Genomic DNA, 19322 nt, shown 5'->3' with positions numbered 1-19322 from the left:
TACCGGCACTCTGCCGCTACCGGCACTCTGAACAAATTCTGTTCAGGCATAGATACTATGTGTGTGGTGCACAGGGACCAAAAAGAAATTTCCTGTGAACTATGAGCAAGTTTTTAAGTGAATCACATCTTACACACAAGTTCTTCCATGAAAGAAATTCCCTACACAAACCTATCACCTGGAAGAGAGAGAGGTATCATTGTCCAGAATGGGTTGCCATTCACTGAGTTTATGTTTGAGTGGTTTCGATAGGGAGCTGTAAATGAAAACAGTGCTGTACCTGGTCCTCCTCCACTGACTTTGCAAAGTAAAGAATCATATGAACAGGATTATTGTATGTTTGGCTGGCAAACTTTCTTGACCAAGGTTACCTGGATATTGAAGTGGTGGGTCTGCATGATTGCTACCTTGCCCAAGGCTGTATGTATGGTCCAGATTTAACATGATATCCCATTTCCTATTTTCCATATGTTCCCATCCCTTGCCTTGCAGGAATACCAGTGTTTTCCCCTCTTTTTTCATTAAAACGTAATGAAAATCTCAAAACATAAATGGAGGCATATTTTTGCAAAATACTTTCATTACTCCTCTTTGAATGTCACTGGAAAATACCTATGCTTGAGTTGTTAATTTTGCTTCTGTTTGTGTGTATGTGTGCTTGAAAATTAACAATTAGGAGTATTGTTTCTACAGCAAGCACACAGAGTATGAGTTATGTCATCTAACTTCAATCCTTCATATTGTTATCTAATAAAGAGACAAATGAAAAATGAAATTACATCTCAAAATCTGTACCCCAAATTACCTGCAGATATATTATGTATCATTTTTCTTATCTGCATATAGTTATTAGAGACCTTTTCTCAAACAGGGGCCACTGCTACTTGAAAAGGTCTGTGTTTTACTTTTATATATTATGGTATAACAATTCAGTAGCATCGACAAGTGAAGCAGAATCATGACTTTAGGGGAGATGACAATCTCTTAATTCTGGTTTTTGTCATTTTCATTGTTTTCCATTTTGCAGGCTTCATAAAATTAGGTTTGCCTCCATACATTTTATTATGCCCGTGGGAAATTAGAGATAGGCCTGGATACTCTAGTAGATATTCTTTGAGATCAAGCATATATTTTACTTTATTAGTTTGGCATATCTCCAATAATAGGAAGTTACAGTAGAATCACCTGTGGAATGCAAATAAATTTACTTAATTCCACTAAACTGATTTACAAGGAATATAAAATAAAATAAAGGGATGTATTTGAAAACCAGGTTGCATGTATCTGATTTTTTTCAAAACATGATTTTTGGTCTAAAGTGTTGTGAATACTGTGTATGACTCCTTTCTCCACAGTCTTCATTTTAATACCTCTTTCCATCTTCAATCCCCTACATGTCCCCACCAGCCTCACTGTTTGCAATCAACACAAATTATCTATGAGATTCCCTCCCCATCACCTTAGATGGGAACTGGTTGGGGAATAATCAGAAATTCATTACTTAAGATGCAATTCTATTGAGAGTAGAAGGCTGAATAAATGATGCTAGAATGTGTCATATATATTGTTGCACCAAAGTAGAGCCCACTTCAAAAGAAACATTCACGCTGATGAACACCCACTACTATATTCCAAAAAATCGACAGTGATGGAGCTCCATCAGCAGTCCAGGGGAAGTGCAAGTATGTTACGGGGGTACTGGAAGGGAACTGCACCGAACCACCAGATCCAAAACACCTTCAGAGCTTGACCTGCTCAGAACCCTTGCCAGAGATACCCCTTACAAACTGAGGTGCAGAAGTGAACTGTACTAACTAATCCAGCTACCTGTATTGAACTAGGCCACCAAAAATGTGCATCCTTCTGAACTGGCTTACAATAATAGAATTTAAGGAGTGTGATGGAAATCACTGGAATAGTATTGTACGAGGAGGTTTAGTTTGCCATGTGTGATTTTCCCCCATTATATTGGTCTGCTTGGCATATCTCTCCCAGAACATTTTGCACCTCTCACCTTGGCTTGTTTTTGTTCATATTTACATTACCTTGGCAGCCGAACATATTAATTCTGGACATAGCTGTGGAATGGAGGAAGGAATTTATAGCAAGTACCTGCCAAGACATATCTCTAAGACATAGCCATATCCCTTATCTGCTTAACATAGTTATTTAGATGAATAAGTAAAAATGCAGGTGTAATTAATTAGTGGCACATGTTCAGTACAACACAGCTCTGATTTAGTGGAAATGGGAAAGTAGCATGTAGCCAATGAGGCTTTGTCTATGAAACCCACCAAAGAATAGCCCTAGGAGAAGTTGGTGCACACAAATATGGTAAGTGTGCTGAATATTGATGGACTTGGGTATCTCCACTGTTATCTCATATGCAGTGATGAACCTAGTATATTTGACAACCTGTGTGGATCATTTTAAAATATCCTGCTTTCTCTTTTCCAATCTTATCAAGATTGCTTGATAAGAGTTTTTTAGGTTTTGTAACATCTTCACTATCTTATACCTAGAGGGTTATTGTGTCCAAAGCTGAAAAGAACCATTTGCTTTTTGCAAAACCAAGACACAGTGGTGGTTTTGGTACTACTTGGAGAGCTGGTTTCAAGATGTGGTGCTGGAAGAAGCCTGTTTAGTGCCTTGCCCATTGGCCTTTGGCATTCCCTTTGTCATCCATGCTGTTTAACAACTACATGAAACTTTTGGGGAAGTTCATTCAAGATTGTGATCAAAATTCAGGTGACATGAGACTTACTTTTCAATTTCCTTCTAGGCAAGCTGTCAAGTTCCTGGATTATTCCATAGAAATATGAATGGAGTGAATGTGGGCTTACAAGCAAACTAGTCATACTCTTGGACAGTAGGACTGTTTCAGGAACGGGCTTCTGTACTGGGTTCAACTGGGGAAGTAGAACTCCCTTGAAAACTCTGGGTTGCAATATGCAAATTCTTCATGACCTATCCTTGACCTTCAACATCCAGATCTCAGGCATAGCCTGAAGAGCGTTTGCCCAGCACAGGATAGTGTTCCAGCCATGCCCCTTCCAATATGTAGTTTTGATGCCTTAGTAGCATCCCATCTGGATTGTTGCAATACAATAGTGCCTTCGGAGAGTATTCAGAAATTACAAGTATCACCCCCTCCTTTTTCACAGGGGATCTGCCCCGGAACTGCTCACGAAAATTGAGTTTTGATTATATTCATAGAAACACAGAGCTGGAAGAGACAACAAGGGCCATACAGTCCAACCCCATGCCATGCAGAAAATCTCAGTCAAAGCATACCCAGCAGATGACCATCCAGCCTCTGTTTAAAGTCCCATTGGCTTGAATACAGGCTCAGGCACGCACTCCATTCTTTCCCCCTCCATTTGTCCCTCACGCATAAGGGTGGGACACGAGTCTGAAGACTGCGAGAATGGAGGGAGGACTGTAGTGCAGAAAGCAGCACTAGTTATTATTAGGGGCTGCATATAAGAAGCAAGGGATTCGCTTCTTGAAACAGCTGCACTGGCTTCCAATATGTATGGACTACAATTCAAAATGCTGGTGATCTTCAATGTTCTGAATGTTTAGGACCAGGATACCTGATGGATATCATTTGAGTCACTTATCAATTACTTTGAATTGTTCTTTCTATGGAGTTGTGGGAGGGACTGAAGGATCTAAAGCCAAGATTTAAAGCCAGTTGGCTAACTAGATAGGGGACAGTCATCTATGCTCTGCATAACAGATGCTTCCCCCCCCCTCTGTATTCCTGTTCATAGGTTTGTGGTTTTGTTCATTATGTATGTGAATTTCTATAGTACATTAAATTTTGTAACAACTTTGGGCAATTTTTAGCCTGGGCTCAAATTCAGTTGAGGGCAGACAATGCTTGTATGCCAGTCAGATCCAGTTAGGAGGTTCCATCATATGATCTCCTAACTGGGGTATAGACAACCAGGGCCATGCCCAGCTTGGGAGCAGGTAGTCCATCCCACTCCAAGATGCCATGGGAACCACCCAATGGCTTGCACTCATGTGGCATCCCAAGTCTATCATTCCAAAGGTAGACTCAGCAAGTGGGATGGGCAAGTTGGTTTCCATACTTAGCAGGTGGGCTGAGTGATTGATTCCCTCAACCAGCAGGCAGGTTCACCAATATCTGGATCCATGTAGGAGCCAAGCCTCAATAGTTGCAAACAATAAAAAGATGTGGTCTCTTTTATCCCAACATATGCATTTGGTGTCATTGTTGCAAAGTGAAGCCTCCAGTCACTGCTCAACCTGCAGTACTTGTGTATGTGGATCTTTGACTTCTTCTCCATGTACTACGGGGGAGGGAATCATGTGAATTCCCCATATGCTGTTGCACAGCAGCTCCCAACATTCCTCACCATTGGCCATTTTGGAATATAATCCCCTGCACCCAAAGATACTATTAACATCAGCCCAATATTGAAGGCAGCCAAATAAAGGCACTAGGCAGCCAAACAGTGCCATTCCTCATGGCATTCAATGTTTGAAATTGCCATTTTAACTGTTTCAAAATGGTATTCCGGGATTGGTTTTAGACTACTGTTAGATTGTAGGAGTTTTAAAAGAGTAGTTTAATGTGTTTTTGCATCTTTGTATTGGTTTTTATTGGTTTTTATTGGTTCACCGTCTCAGAGTCCTTCTGGACTGGAAGGTGATATAGAAATACTATAAATAAATAAAGTACGTAAGTACTTACCATGTATATTGATTCTGTACATTAAACAAAATCAGCTACATAAACGAACAAACTATGTTAGTGGATTCAACATGGTACACCTGCACCACATCTGTTTCAGCCCTGAATTACAGTATCTTCATGTTCCCTGGTGCAGAAGTTTTTAAAAAAATGAAAAAGAAGCTAGTTTTGTATTTTTTTTTTTGTTTATTAATGATTAATAAATAGGATAAATTGATTTTAAAACATTAATTGATCAGATGATTAAAAACAAATGGATCCTGGGCATACAAGGATGCTCCAGATTAGGAGAAACCTCCTGACATTTAGAGCTGTTCAATAGTGGAACACACTCCTTTGGAGTGTAGTGGAGTCTCCTTCTTTGAAGGTCTTTAATCAGAGCCTGGACAGACATTCGTCAGGGATACTTTGACTGAGAGTTCCTGCATGCCAGGGGGTTAGACTGGATGACCCTTGTGATCTCTTCTAACTCTATTATTCTATGATTAGTCCTGCAGCAGATTATATATATATATATATATATATATGGATTTAAATCCGGATCTTGAGTACTTTGTGTTCACATCCAAACATTAATGATTAAAGTAAGTTCTCCCTGATGCAAGAGGAAATGAATATTCTACTGCAGTGTTCTTCTCCAATTCAATGATAACAATATTGTTCAGGAATTACTTGATAATTAGCTTACTTGCTAATTAGCCTACTTGCTGTTCACCGCTATGATCTTTGGAATAGCGGTATATAAATAAAACAAATTATTAAATTATTATTATTATTCTGCAAAGAAAAAACTGTTTTCTTGCATTTCAGCCCTGCTTTCTATGCAGTATTTTATGCATAAGAAACCCATGGGGAGGGGGTTGCTTAAAAACACACATTTTTTCTGCACAATAATTCCTGCACAACACTTTGGGATTCCAATTGCTAGGAGAAACTTGCACAAAATTTTCATTGGTCTATACTTCTTCCCCACAAAAGTTCCTGATAGCTGGGAAACCCATTTTTCAACCCAGAAAAAAAAATGACTGTGCATATTTTTCCATCCCTCCACAAGAACTTTTAAAAGTCCATGATAGTAAGCATTTCTTTCCTGTCTGGAAAAAGGCATATGTTTTCTAATATTATGCTTCCTGAAATACATGGCTGCCTTATCTAAAAACCTAAAAATGTTTTCACTTTTTATTTGCACATTCATGTAATCTGAATCAATTAATAGCAATAGCAAGTACATTTCTATACCGCTTATCAGTGCACTTAAGCACTCCCTTAGTGGTTTACGTGTGTAAACTAATTGCCCCCAACAAGCTGGGTACTCATTTTAGAGACCTATGAAAGGATGGAGCCCTGCCTTGGATTGAACTCACAACCTTGAGGCTGTGAATGGCTGCAGTACCAGCATTTAACCACTGCACCACCAGGGCTCCTTCTTTACCTTCTCTAAACTAGAAATTATAAATTAATCACCTTCCGTAAACTATAAATCCCAGGATTTCACAGGATGATAGACCATAGCAGTGACAGTGGAATCATAGCACTATAACTGTGACATGCAAAAAGTCTCTATTTCTTTAATTAATTGATAATCCTAGAAATAGCATCAACATGTTCAGTCTGCCGATACTGATTCCATGGAGCAGGCTTTTTGAATTCTTAGGACATGTGGGAAGGATTGCAGGAGGGAGAGAGGACTGCCACCCTTCTACCTGGAATCTACACCTCTATATGTAAATGTAACTAGCTAGAATAAAAAATATGTTATGAGCTAGAAGGATCTGCAGTTGTATATGTAAGGCACAGAGAATGGTTTTTAGGGTGCAGCTGCAGTGTGGAAAATATGCAGTTTGACATCACTATAATTGTTATGGCTCCATCCTACAGAATCCTAGAGTTGTAGTTTTGTGAGGCATCAGCATGCAAAGGCTAAAGACCTTGTAAAACTGCAAATCCCAGGATTCCATTGGATGGAGCTACAACACTTAAAGTGGTGTCAAACTGCATTATTTCTACAATGTAGATGCACCCCTTTGAGTGCACACCTATCACCCCACAGATGGAGAATGTGTATAGAACTGTATCTCCCATCCTGTCTCACAAGTAGTTATACTGGCTAGAGTCCACTGAAGTTCAACTGCTCTTGGACTTCACATTTCACTAATCTGTTTTAGTGTAACCAAGAATACTCCAAAGAGATGCTTGGGAGAGAGATAGAAAAACCTAAGCTATGAAATGTTACTAACAAAGCAACACCATTTTAAGAGGGGCCCATCTATTGAGCATGTGTTCTTTCTTCCATGAAGCTATTTGATCCAGGAATTGATAAACTGAAAGAGCTGACTTAACTTCCAGCTTCTTATGGCACAAAAGGTTTAAAAGGCTCTGCCTCTTCACAAATATTATTCATGCCAATGAATTATGATTATTTCCTTTCTGTAATTACTTTCAATTCATGTTGGACTCAAGATACCATCAGCTTCTGCTCCTCTGATTCTGACAGCTGACCTAGACCATGCATGAGAATCGACCAAGGGCAGAGTGGAGGGAGAGAGCTATGAAGAAAGTGACGAAAGAATGCAAGCTTGAATGGGGAGGGGGGTGACATGATCGTTATTGGACATTCCTTCTTCTTATCTGCTTGTATTTTTCACTTTCAAGTTGATAACACCCAGGCCAAGTTGAAATACAGTGATATTTCTGCCATTCTGTTCAGAGTTCATTGTGACTTTTCTTTCTTTCTTTTTCTTTTTTTAATCATCAGCAGAAATAGACAGCGACTGAATTAAACAGGGACTGTGGAACTTGGAGCTGGTGATAACAATACAAATGGATTTTCTCTAACAGAGAAAAACAGCTGTCTCCATTATTTGAATGCTTCACCTTTCTCCGTTCCATTAATTGGGTCTTTGATCACAAGCTGAGGTGGAGAGGCCCTGATAAGAAATAGGTTATTAGTAAAGTAGCCTAAAGGAATGAATTGGGCCAAGTACTTGCTCCAGAAGATGAGATAAACCAGTAATGCTTGTGTATGTGAGTGGTAGAGAGTGATAGGGCCCTCCGACTGCACGGAACGGCTTGCAAAGGGGAAAGTCTAATACTCTCGCGCTATGATAGCTAATGCATGATATAAATTTAGCTCCCGGGAATGGAATAGGATGAAAATTCCATAAAGAGTTTTCTGTAAATGGCTTACACTTTTATATCAAACTGTGTCAGAGTATTCACTTAAAAAGAGAGAGGGGGGAGAGGGAGAGAGAGGAGTTTCTTGATCTCACTGTGTCAAACACAACTGGAAGCTTTCGGTACTGTATAAGGAAGGGAAATTACTGTTAATTTTTTTTCCCACCAAGACATTAATAAGAGCACCCTTTGAAGTGTGGTAAAGCTAAATTGGAAGAATTAAATTTGATTGAATCTAAGCCTGTTTATTCCCTCCTTCCCTGCCCCCACCTCCAAATTTGTGCCAGGAAGGCACTGAGCGATTTGTAATACTCCATTGGAAAATCTTCAGGAACTTGCTATCATGTAATCCATTTTTTATTTTTTATTTTTTGCTCAAGAATATGACCTCAGGGGACAAGACCATATTGGTTTGTTGTTAATGTACTGGAAAGAGGTACTATAGAGAAAACAGTTAATATTAAATTACGAACACAAGGTTATCTTTCGGCTGCACATGCTCCACTGCCCTAGGCAGGGGTAATCTGTTAATAGCATTCAGCCAAAATGACACCATTAAGGAACTGAAGCTATACTGCTTTTTCGAGCTGAATGATGTATAAAGCTGAGCTTCTGTCATCCGAGATGGCACATATTAGCTATGCTGCTAAAAACTGATACAGGACCTATGTTTGATAGGACTGTTTGCACCCCTGACGCAAATGAAAGGGTTGCTTGTCAAGACAGGGAAAGAAGGAAACAGTGCTATTGGCCCAGCTTTTACTTGTAAGTTATCTTTCTTCTCTTTCATTTGGTTTACCAATATGGCACCTAGCTGTGATACAATGGAAATAGCAGAAGCAGAAGGATGGGAAAGGGGATCAGGGAAGAAAACTGTGGCTAAAATAGCTACATCTCATCAACAGATTCTTCAATAACGAGGGAAAACTGTTGTCTAAAGAAGGGGTATAGGGATAGGATTTTGGATGTGTGTGTGTTTGTTTTTTAAGTAAGGACTTGGTTTAAAAGTGTTATTTCTTTGAAGTGTTAACCCACACTATTCCAGATAGTGAAGCTGAATAAGGACATTTAAATGCATATTGTCATCAGTAATTAAAATATGTTACATATCAGCAGCCTACTTTGGGAGTTCTATTTTGGGGCGTCCTTCACAAAGTACTATCAGATGAGCTTACTTTGTGATGATGGTGAGGCTGCAGAAGGTGACAGCAACCTTCTGAGGTGCCTCAGCTGGTTGAATCTAGTATCCATGTAAATTTTCCACAGTACCCCAGAGTGAAGTTTTATTGGAGTACTGAAGTAAATTAAAAAAGGCCCCCTAGACTCAGGTGCCCAGCACTGCCTAGAGTGCTTAGCCATCGTCATCTCTTCTTTTGGTGACCTAGGGCTGATAAGTTTGGTTTATGGTAGGATTTCATTATTAATCTGTTTTCTGCTGTTGTCCATTTCTTGCACAGTGGTTGGTGAATTGCCCTGGTTGTCTTGCAAAAGATACTGAGTCATATAGCCCATTTTCTTTTTTAATTTGATTAGTTTGGGGGCTTTCAACCATTATTCAGTGGGTTTTGGCATGCTTGGCAGACGTCTGTTTGATTTGGGAGAATCTGCAGGTAGAAATAATCATATCCCCCTATCTCACAGGAACAGACATACAAAAATATGAATTGTGTACAATGAACTGGTCTACAATGAACTTTTTAAGACTACAATGAAGACTTAAAAAGTTGGTAAAAATGATGACATAAAAATCTTATGGAACTTTAACATCCAAACTGACAACTGACAAATGATTAGAATATCATATATGGCAGACTATAGCTGAGAAAAAGAAAGGTTTGATTATAGAAGTAGTAATCCCAGGGGAAAGCCCAATCAGACTGAGAGAGGGGGAAATTATGGAATATGAAAACCTACAAACTGAGATCCTGCACTTCTGGGAAAACAACAGCGTTCTAGCAGTGATAGGGGCTCTGGAAACAATTCCAAGGTGAGTGACAAAACATCTAAGTGGAATTACTATAGTCAGGGCTACAGTACCACAAAAAGTGACACTGCTTGGACCATGCCACATTATCTGATAATACTTCATTGATTCCTAGCTTCTTGGATAGAACCCAAATCACTGATGCTCCAAAACTCCATTAGCACTTGGTAGACTGTGAAACAGGGGAAGAGGAGGAGGGAGTACCTGCCCAAGGGTACGTATTACTAGTGGATTTTATTCTAGGGCAATGCCCCAAGGATTCTAGATAATGCCGCTAACCCTGACATGTCTGTTCCAGTAATCCTTTGCCAAGCTTGTTTCAGGCATGGCTACTGGGATTCTGGGAATTATATTCTGAAGAAGTAATGCTCCCAAATGTTAAGATCTAATCTCTCATAGTTATCAGGGTTTGGAAAGACAAACAAAACTTTGCACATTTTCTCTATTAATTTCAAAAAAGGAGATGGAATTGGCCTTCCATTACCAGTCTGTTTGTAGTAATTTAGCAACCTATTTATGCAGGATCCTGATTCATTGATGGGCCCTGATCCACTATTTGAGATAAAAGGATATAAATCTTCCCTTCTTTCATCCTTCCAAGAAAGAACAAGTAATTTCAAAAAAATTATTTAGGCAGATGGATTAAAATGAGAAAACGGTGTGCCTTTTTACAGAATATTCACAGTTTGGAAATTTTCTGAATGAGTACAGTGTTCAAACCCCCATTTTTTAAAAAAACTTTTTCTCTTCTTTTCTTTTTATTGTTTTCTCTGGAGAAAGCTTGTATCCTCTGTAGAAAATCATGTCCTCTGGGCATCTCATGCCCAAAAGATATGGAATAATTCCTATTTACATTTATCTATAGTTGACAAAGCAAACCCCAAAAATAAAGTTCATTCAGATTTTGTAGTGTATTTATTGCATACATGTTTAAATGTAGATTTGGAATACACAAACAAGGCCTATTCGCTCATTTGTGAAGCATGCCGAATCAATATACGAAGAAGGGGCAAGTCATGTGGAGAGCAGCCACACACAGGGGAAGCTTTTCTGTTCAGACTCATCAATCTCCACATGGGGAGAGAGACAGGAGTCAGAAGGGGTGAAGTTAGCATGCTCCCTTCTTTGCATGTTGATTCAACATGCTTTATAAATAAGTGAATAGGGCTATTGATTCCACAAAAGTGGATTTCATCTTTTCATCAAATTTGTGCTCTGATTCTATGCCTTGCTTAATAACATCATTCCTTCTATGTCGAATAATATAACATCTCTGCCCCCCCCCCACAATTGTAGCTCTACTCTTGCAACTGATATTGCAGATGCGCAGAGTCATTAAGGAGCATATATCTGAAGTACCCCCTTAATGATGCCATTACTTTTTTCACTCTTCAGCCTATAAAGCTTTCTTCTCAGTGTGACTACTCAGATCAGTACCCCCACAGATGCTACAAGACATACACTCACTGCATTAATGGCTTCCACTTGAGGGAATTGAGGAAAGAAAAGAAATTCACATAATTCAGCATAATGAATTCAGATATTAAGCAAGTACAGCTTTGCTACCAGCTTCATTTTAATCTTCAAGTGTAGAAACTGGTAATCAGCATTTGAGGGTGGGGAGAAGGAATCTACATTCAAAAATCAGCCATTTCTAAATGCACCTATCTAGCAATATATTACTTCTAAGTTGATAAGCGTGGATATTCAAGAATACCTTCATTGAATATGAAATGACATTTTCTTCCAACAGGAGGCCTGGAGATACTTATTTACTGATTATAAATTGCTACAATTAGATGTTATTATAAAGGATGCTGAATGTTTACTTTTTCCTAAGAAAGGAAGATAGCAAAAATATGGTACTATATGTTAACATCATCATGATGGTGTATGTTGTAACAACAACAAAAAAGTGCAAAATCAAAATAGTACAACAGTGTAATATAACAATAAAATAAGGTAAAACAGAAGAGCAAATATATTTTAGTAGATCTTCATTCAGATTGTACAGAGTTTGATTCTATAGGGTCAACAGTTAAAAACTCTAAAATACAATTTATAATTTAAAATATGTTGTATTTACTACAGGTATTATACAACTTCTAGAGGATCCTAAGATGCAAACCTATCTGGACCTCCAAGAGACCAGCATTTCCATAACTGTGCATACCATACCTAGGTAATCCATGGCCAGATGTAGTGTGAGAGTTTATATAATGAGGCCCTTTTGTTATGCTTGCCTTTCTAGAATACCTTTTCAATGCAGACATACACATCTTTAACATGTTTATTTAGCTCTAATTAGTTCAAGTTAGGCCTACAGCTCCTGTACTCCAAGCTATTTCTCAGTACGGGGCTGACCCCAGACTTTTTGTTGTTTGAGGAAAAGGACATGATAACACGTCCCCATTGAGTGTACACAAACAATGTGTCCTGGCTGATGAACCTTACTACAACATTGGCAATGGGACCATGACTTCTAGTACCCTGAAGTAAGCAGGCTAATTCTAGAGCTACAGGGGAAATCATGTGACACAAATAAATATTTCCTCCAATGGAGAAGAAAGACCAGTGGACTCAGGAATTGTGGGTGGGCTGATGCTGCTACTTCCAAGTATCTGCTAGATGAGGGAATTACAATTTATGGCCTAACAGTAAAACTCGCCCAGATACAGTCCACTACTCCAGTGTTAATTATAATTAAGACTTTTCTAGCAGTGAGAAGCTGACAGTGAGAACTGAATTGCTATGGGAGAAACAAGAATGCAGTGTGTGTATGATTATTGTGCTGAGATTTGTCAAAGATCTGGAAAATGCAAAAATAGAAGGCCCTTTAGCACCAGCGACATGCTTCTTTCTCCAACCATAGTGCACACAACCAAGGGTAATTAAGGAGCAGTATCAATCCCTCATACAAAGTATCACTGAAGATTTCTGTTCTCTAATGATATAATCGGCCCTATATTTGTAATTGATGGGATACTAAAATAGAACAGAGTCAATGGATACAAACAAAAATAGAATTAATATGAGTTCCTTCAGTCTTGGCATTCAAACACCAGAAACTGAATTAGTGAAAGTCAGATCTCCTTCTCACCAATATCTGGATCTCAAAAATATAACTCTCATAGCAGAATTAATCATGAAGTGGGAAATTTCCTGGTTAGGTTTTGCAATGCCTTTAAAAAAGAGGGAAGATAGCATATTAAGTATGATTAGGACTGCAGTGATCGGGGGGAGGGGGTGTCGATGTACTCACATGCTATTTATGGGAAGTAAATTGCTGCCTTCTGAGACTGCTGTTAATGATGAAAGAGAGGGAAGAGGTACAATATAGGCTAGAGACAACTTTCTAGATTGCTGAAGTGCATAAAGGTCACACTGGTTTTTTGTTAGTTTCTTTATTTTTTTAAAAAAATATTCTATTATATGATGATGATGATGATGATTGATCATGATTGATGATATGATGGGAATCATCACAATGATTAAAACTCAGTCTAATTAGCAGTTAATTTTATGAGTTTTAAGCAGAGGTGCAGATTTGGAAGATTTTAATCAATACTAATAAAAACAAAAGTAAAATTATTTGTCTGCAAAGCTCTTTCTTTCTATTACCAGCAATTAGATTTTGGAAAAAGTGATGAGGTATTGCCAGGTGATAGTGATTGGGGAGTGTTTTAACACAACACTGTTCCAGGCAATGGTTGGGGAAATGAATGAATGAATGGTTCACCTGAAAAACTGGGAGTGGGAGCTTCTGGAGATCAGAGGAAGCCCAGGGTTGCAAATAGGGACTGGGGAGTACATGTGATATGGAGAATGCACTTTCTATACCTGTCCAACAGAGGTATCTTCAAGGGCATAACTTATATGATGGAAACATCACAGGGGACAAAGAACTAATTCCCCCTCCTGCAATAAAATGGAATCCATCCAAATCAGAATCCACCCCTCATGACTATTTTTCACCAAAGAAAAAGGTGATGGATTTCCCACACCATACCTAGTCTGATCCCATTTAAAGTGCAAATTTAACAGTCTTGTAAAAGTACATTTCTATGAGGCACTTCTTATTTTATTTTGCTAGATCTGAAATTATCATCAATGAGGGAGCTAATTCTTGCCATACCCTTTGGCAAATGATTTTGTAGGCTATATTATTAATATGCAAAATAAAAGTTTCCTGACAACTGTATATCTGATTCTTTGGTGTAAAACACTGAGAGTTGATGTCAATGTTAGCAAAATCTGTGTTGGGATGAGTAAAAATAACAGCGTCTTTAGCACAGATTAGCCTATTTGAATAGCTTCTGTATAATCCAGAAAAAGTTACATGCTCTTCGGTGACAAATCTTGGTGAGATTCAAGATTAGTCAAGATTACCATTATTCATTGTCCCCATGCTGTGCAATCTCTTTTCCTTCAGATAGCATTCTTAATTATCAATGGTGTAATCAAAAAGCAACTTGTCTTTGCCTTTATTTCATATTTTATAAATATTCACCACTGAGAAAGGAACAATGAAGGCATTGTTGTACCTTATTTATCTGAACTAAACCATTTCAGTCATCATTAAGTATCTCAATTATTCCAGGAATTATTCCACCTCACTTATTGCAGGAATGTAATTTTTCCACATTTGTAGTTGTGTATGAGCAATTTATTTCTCTCTTCAAACACTGTTTTTCATTTTTAAAAATCCCCTTAGAAATTCTGTATGTGGGTGTGTGTATCAATCAATGTGTTGCATGGTGATATGGTAAATTCCATTATTTGACACTTCCCATTTAATCCTGAAATAGTGGCAAATAATTTTTCCTGATGGTAAATAACCATTTACTAATCAGCTTGTTAACAGTATGAAGTCCTGTTTGTTATTGGATGCAACCAGTTCTCATTTCTCTGTGTCTAATATCTTATTTATAGAGATGACATCTTTTTATTCTACTGTATTAAATGGAGTTGTTAGATTTGGAAGATTATTTACTTTCTTTCTTGCCATGTATATATTTAGAATGTTCTCTTCAGGACACTTGCACAGGCCTTCATACCTCTCTGCAACACCCATTTTCTCACAAAGTCTTTGGCAAGCACCTTTTTAGTTGCATATTCTATATGGGTAGATGTAACTAAAATAATCCCACATAATCCCTCTTTCACATTATCTCTTTCTTGGTTTAGGGATGAGACTATTTGTCCATCTATCCCAGTATAGTCTCTTCTGACTAGCAGTGATTTGGGTCTTTTGCATCACCTGCCACTCTATCTTTTTCACTGAACATCCCAAGGATTGCACCAAATAACGTCTGCATTCACAGAACCATGTCCCCTTCACATGATGCTCTAACATAAGCCTTATTCCTACTGACAGTCTCAACTAGATTTGTTGATTCACTTATTTATATGCAATTAATTGAATGGGTTGAGATTACCACTAGGATTCAGACCATTGTGTGTTAACATCTAGACAATGTATTTTAATACTCCAAATCCTCAGTGGCAAAGGACATGGACCTAAATCAAATATCATTTTCAGGGAAGTCAGCTTGTCTAAAAGAGCTTTCTTCCCCTCTTTTCCTCCCTGTACCACTGCTGCGCCTATTTTCCTAGACTTTTAAAATCATATGGAAGTAGTTTCATCAGCAAACAAACCACTCAAGCTTTTTATAGTTTTACAAAGTTCTGGATTTACAGGCCATTATATACAACAATTTACTACAATTGGTTGTGCAAATATCTGTGTTGCACCGGATCTCTTCTCTACATGTGTGCCTTTCATGTTTTTAGCTCCATTTTGTTTGTATAAATCAGCCCTTTCCAACCTGAAATGTGTTGGACTATAGTTCTGTAATGCCTGACCATTGGCCACAGTGGTCAGAGTTCCTTTATTCCTACCTACCTTCTTTTTTCTTTTTCATCATATTTATATTCTACCTTTTCTACAATGATCTCAAGGGAGGATCCAAATCTCCCTTTCTTTCCATTTTATCCACACTACTGCTCTTAGAGATCAGGCTGAGAAAGCATGAGTGGTCATCCAGTGATTTAAAACCAGGACTCCCAGAATTGAAAATCAAGTTCCAAGTTTCCAAGTTTGAGATTAACTCTCTAAACATGACACCATTCCCATCGTAAAAAATATGAGAGAAATCCAATAGGAATATTTTAAAAATAGACAAAATGTGCTCAATGAGAAATCGTGTCTTGACACCTCAAAGCATACCATAAAAAAACTGTCAATTGCTCTCAGTTGTTTGCTGTTGTTTTGCCCGTTCATTAGAGCAAAAAGACCAGTTTTTCTATCCAGCATCAGAAACCACAGTGATGACCATAGCTGGCTTCCTGTTACTGACTTATGATAGTATTCAATCCAATTTACATTCTCATAACCTAGTTGAGGAAGTCAGAATTATTTGCCAAATAATAGTCCTTTTAAACTATACAGCTCCCCTCTGGAAACATGACTATTTCCATGTCTTCCCAGAGCTAGAGGATCAGTGGAGACATATAGAAGGAAATAGCTTGATGTTTCTATGGCTATCCTCCCTCCCAAAACACAAAAATGAAATTATTTTAATTGTTTACAAAATGGCATTAGTAATTTTTAAACCATTTTTATCTGTCCATTGCCTTAGGTACCATTCCATAAGAAATTAGGCATATAAAACAAATACACAGAATTTCCATATTGGGAGGGGGGTCTGTGTCATTTAAAAAGTGGGTTGGAGGGTAGCACTTTTTATTTTGTTTTTATTTTATTTATTTGCTGTCTTTCTCTTGGAACTCAACATGTCTCACAGATAAAAGCAACGACCAATCTACCAGTAGCATTTTTAAAAAAATCAAAATCATTTTGTTTAAACAGTATAAAATTGCATTTTAAAAAATACAGACATTAAAAACACAAATAAACACAGCACACACCCCAGTAAGAAACCTCCCTGTGAGTGATTACATATTAAAAGCTATTGAACAAAGACATCTTTGCCTGTTGACAACAGGAAAGCATGGTGAGAGGCTCTGAGAGATGTAGATACAGAGGCATAGCCATATGCCAGACATACTTCAACTGATGCAGGATCTCAGTCTCTATTTTGCATATAGACAAAAAACAACCTCAGTGTTTCTGTACAAAAAATGTTCATTAAATGTTTGCAAATAAGGGTCTAAAATTCAAGAGGAGGAGGAAGAGGAAGAGGAGGAGGAGAAAAGTTTGCAAAAGGAAAATGTAATCTTGTCCCAAGAAAGGTTTTGAGGGGGAAATAAGTGATCGTTTTTCTCAAAGTTACAGTATGTTTTAATACTGCTATCTCCACATTTCCCACCTGCATCAAACAGAAGGGTAGAAAATCCTCACAGTGTCAAAGCCTAAAATATCCTGTGCCATTGATTTTTCAGCCTCAGTCCAAGTCAGACAAAATTAACACATCAATGTAACCCTCTCAGGCAATCTCTTAATGGAGGAACTCACCAGTTTAGCGAGAGTGTCAGAACTCTTTTCTAAATGTAAAGTGACTTGTCAAATAAGAATAAGCCAGAGAAGGTTAAGTATATCTTTTAAAAATCCATTGCAATCAATAAACAAATGCACTTCATTTTTCCAACATTAGAAATACAGAAAAAAGCATACCAGAAGATCAAGAAGAAATAAAAGGATGTTAGATGCAATACACAGAGGCGATACACAAAAAAGATGAAACAATGAATGACACACAGAACAAAGAAGCATATGAAGATGAACTCCAAATTCTAAAAAGCAAGGTGGAACCCTCAATAAGAGAAATTTGGAAAAATTAATCACCAAGATCAACCAAAGCACTCCTGATAGCCATCCAGTCTTTGTTTAAAACCTCCAAAGAAGAATGTGGTGTAATTGTATCATGTTATGGAACTATTGTATATTTTATTATTGTATTTCTGATTTGAAAGTTACTATAAAGTTTATTAACGACTGTGGGACTTCGCATTGGGTAATTTGGGTGTTTAGTAAACTAATATTGGTCAAGAGAAGGCCTCCGAAAGACTTTCAGGGAAGACGAGTCGGGATTGGAAGAAGACATGTATTAATTTACGCTACAATTATGCTAAATATACTTTTGTATGTTTTTTTTTAGTAGAAAATTCAATAAAGATTATTTTAAAAAAAAAAAAACCTCCAAAGAAGGAAACTCCCCTACACTCTGAAGAAGTGTGTTCCATAGTTGATCAGCTCTTACTTTCAGGAAGTTATTCCTAATGTTTAGGTAGACTATCTTTTCCTGTAGCTTGAATCCATTGTTCCATGTCTTATTCTCTGCAGAAAACAAGTTTGTTCCATCCTCAATATAACATCCCTTCAAATATATAAATATGGCTATCATGTCAACTCTTAACCTTCTCTTCCCCAAACAAAACATGCCCAGCTGTCTAAGCATTTTATTATATGGCATGGTTTCCAGATCTTTCACCATTTTTGTCACCATCTGCTAGAGATGCTCCAGATTGTAAAAATCCCTCTTGAATTGTGGTGCCCAGAATTGGATCCAAAATTCCATTTGAGATCTGATTAAAGCAGAATACAGTGGTACTATTATTTCTCTCAGTCTAGACACCACACTCTTATTGATGCATTTTAGGATCATATTGGCTTTTTTAGCTGCTGCATCACACTGTTGACTCGTGTTCAGCTTGTGTTGTACTCAGATCTCTTTCACATGTACTGTTGTCAAACCAAGTGTCACCCATCTAAGGCTTTCATATATTGTTTTTTATTCAAGTGTAATACCTTACATTTCTCCTGGTTGAAATTATTTTTGTCAGTTTTGGACCAGCTTTCTAATCTAAGTAATTTTGAATTCTGATCCTGTCCTCTAGATATTAACTACTTCCTCCTAATTTGGTGTCTTCTGCAAATTTGATAAACATGCCACCTATTCCATCATCCAAGTAATTGATAATGGTGTTGAACAGCACTAGGCCCAGAAGAGAACCCCATGGCACTCCACTAGTCATGTCTCTCCAGGATGAAGAGGAGCCATTGGTGAGTATCCTTTGGGATCAGTGTGTCAAGCATGCATGGATTCACTTAATAGTATCATTGTCTAACCCATGTTTTACTAGCTTTTTTGAAAGAATATCATGTCAAAGGCCTTACTGAAGATACACTACATTCACTCATTCCCTTCATCTACCAATCTGGTAACTCAATAAAAAAAAGAAGATATAAGATTAGCCTGGCATGATGTATTCTTGAGAAACTCATGTTGACTTTCAGTGATCATAACATTCCTTTCTAAGGCGGGATACAGACCTCCGCTTTGTGGCGGTCTCCTGCCGGCGCCATTTGCTCCGTGCGGGAGCCGCAGCAGCCAAACCGCGTGGCTCCCGCGCGGAGCAAAAAAGAAGCTCCATTTCAGAGCTTCTTTTTGCGGTGCCTCTATGATGTCGCGAGGC

The 19322-nt window shown here is 38.0% G+C and overlaps 1 long non-coding RNA gene across 1 annotated transcript; it reads left to right on the top strand.

The window, feature by feature from the left end:
* Positions 1 to 8596: 8596 nt before the first annotated feature.
* LOC121927787 lies at positions 8597 to 18894 on the top strand. Its single transcript, XR_006103338.1, has 3 exons — positions 8597 to 8665; positions 11976 to 12066; positions 18744 to 18894. It is a non-coding gene; the product is annotated as an uncharacterized LOC121927787 (long non-coding RNA).
* The last annotated feature ends 428 nt before the right edge of the window (positions 18895 to 19322 follow it).

Source organism: Sceloporus undulatus, chromosome 4 (assembly GCF_019175285.1).
Source record: "Sceloporus undulatus isolate JIND9_A2432 ecotype Alabama chromosome 4, SceUnd_v1.1, whole genome shotgun sequence".
Lineage (NCBI taxonomy): Eukaryota > Metazoa > Chordata > Lepidosauria > Squamata > Phrynosomatidae > Sceloporus > Sceloporus undulatus.
Note: the sequence above shows the minus strand (reverse complement) of the source record. Positions and strands in the feature narration are given on the sequence as shown.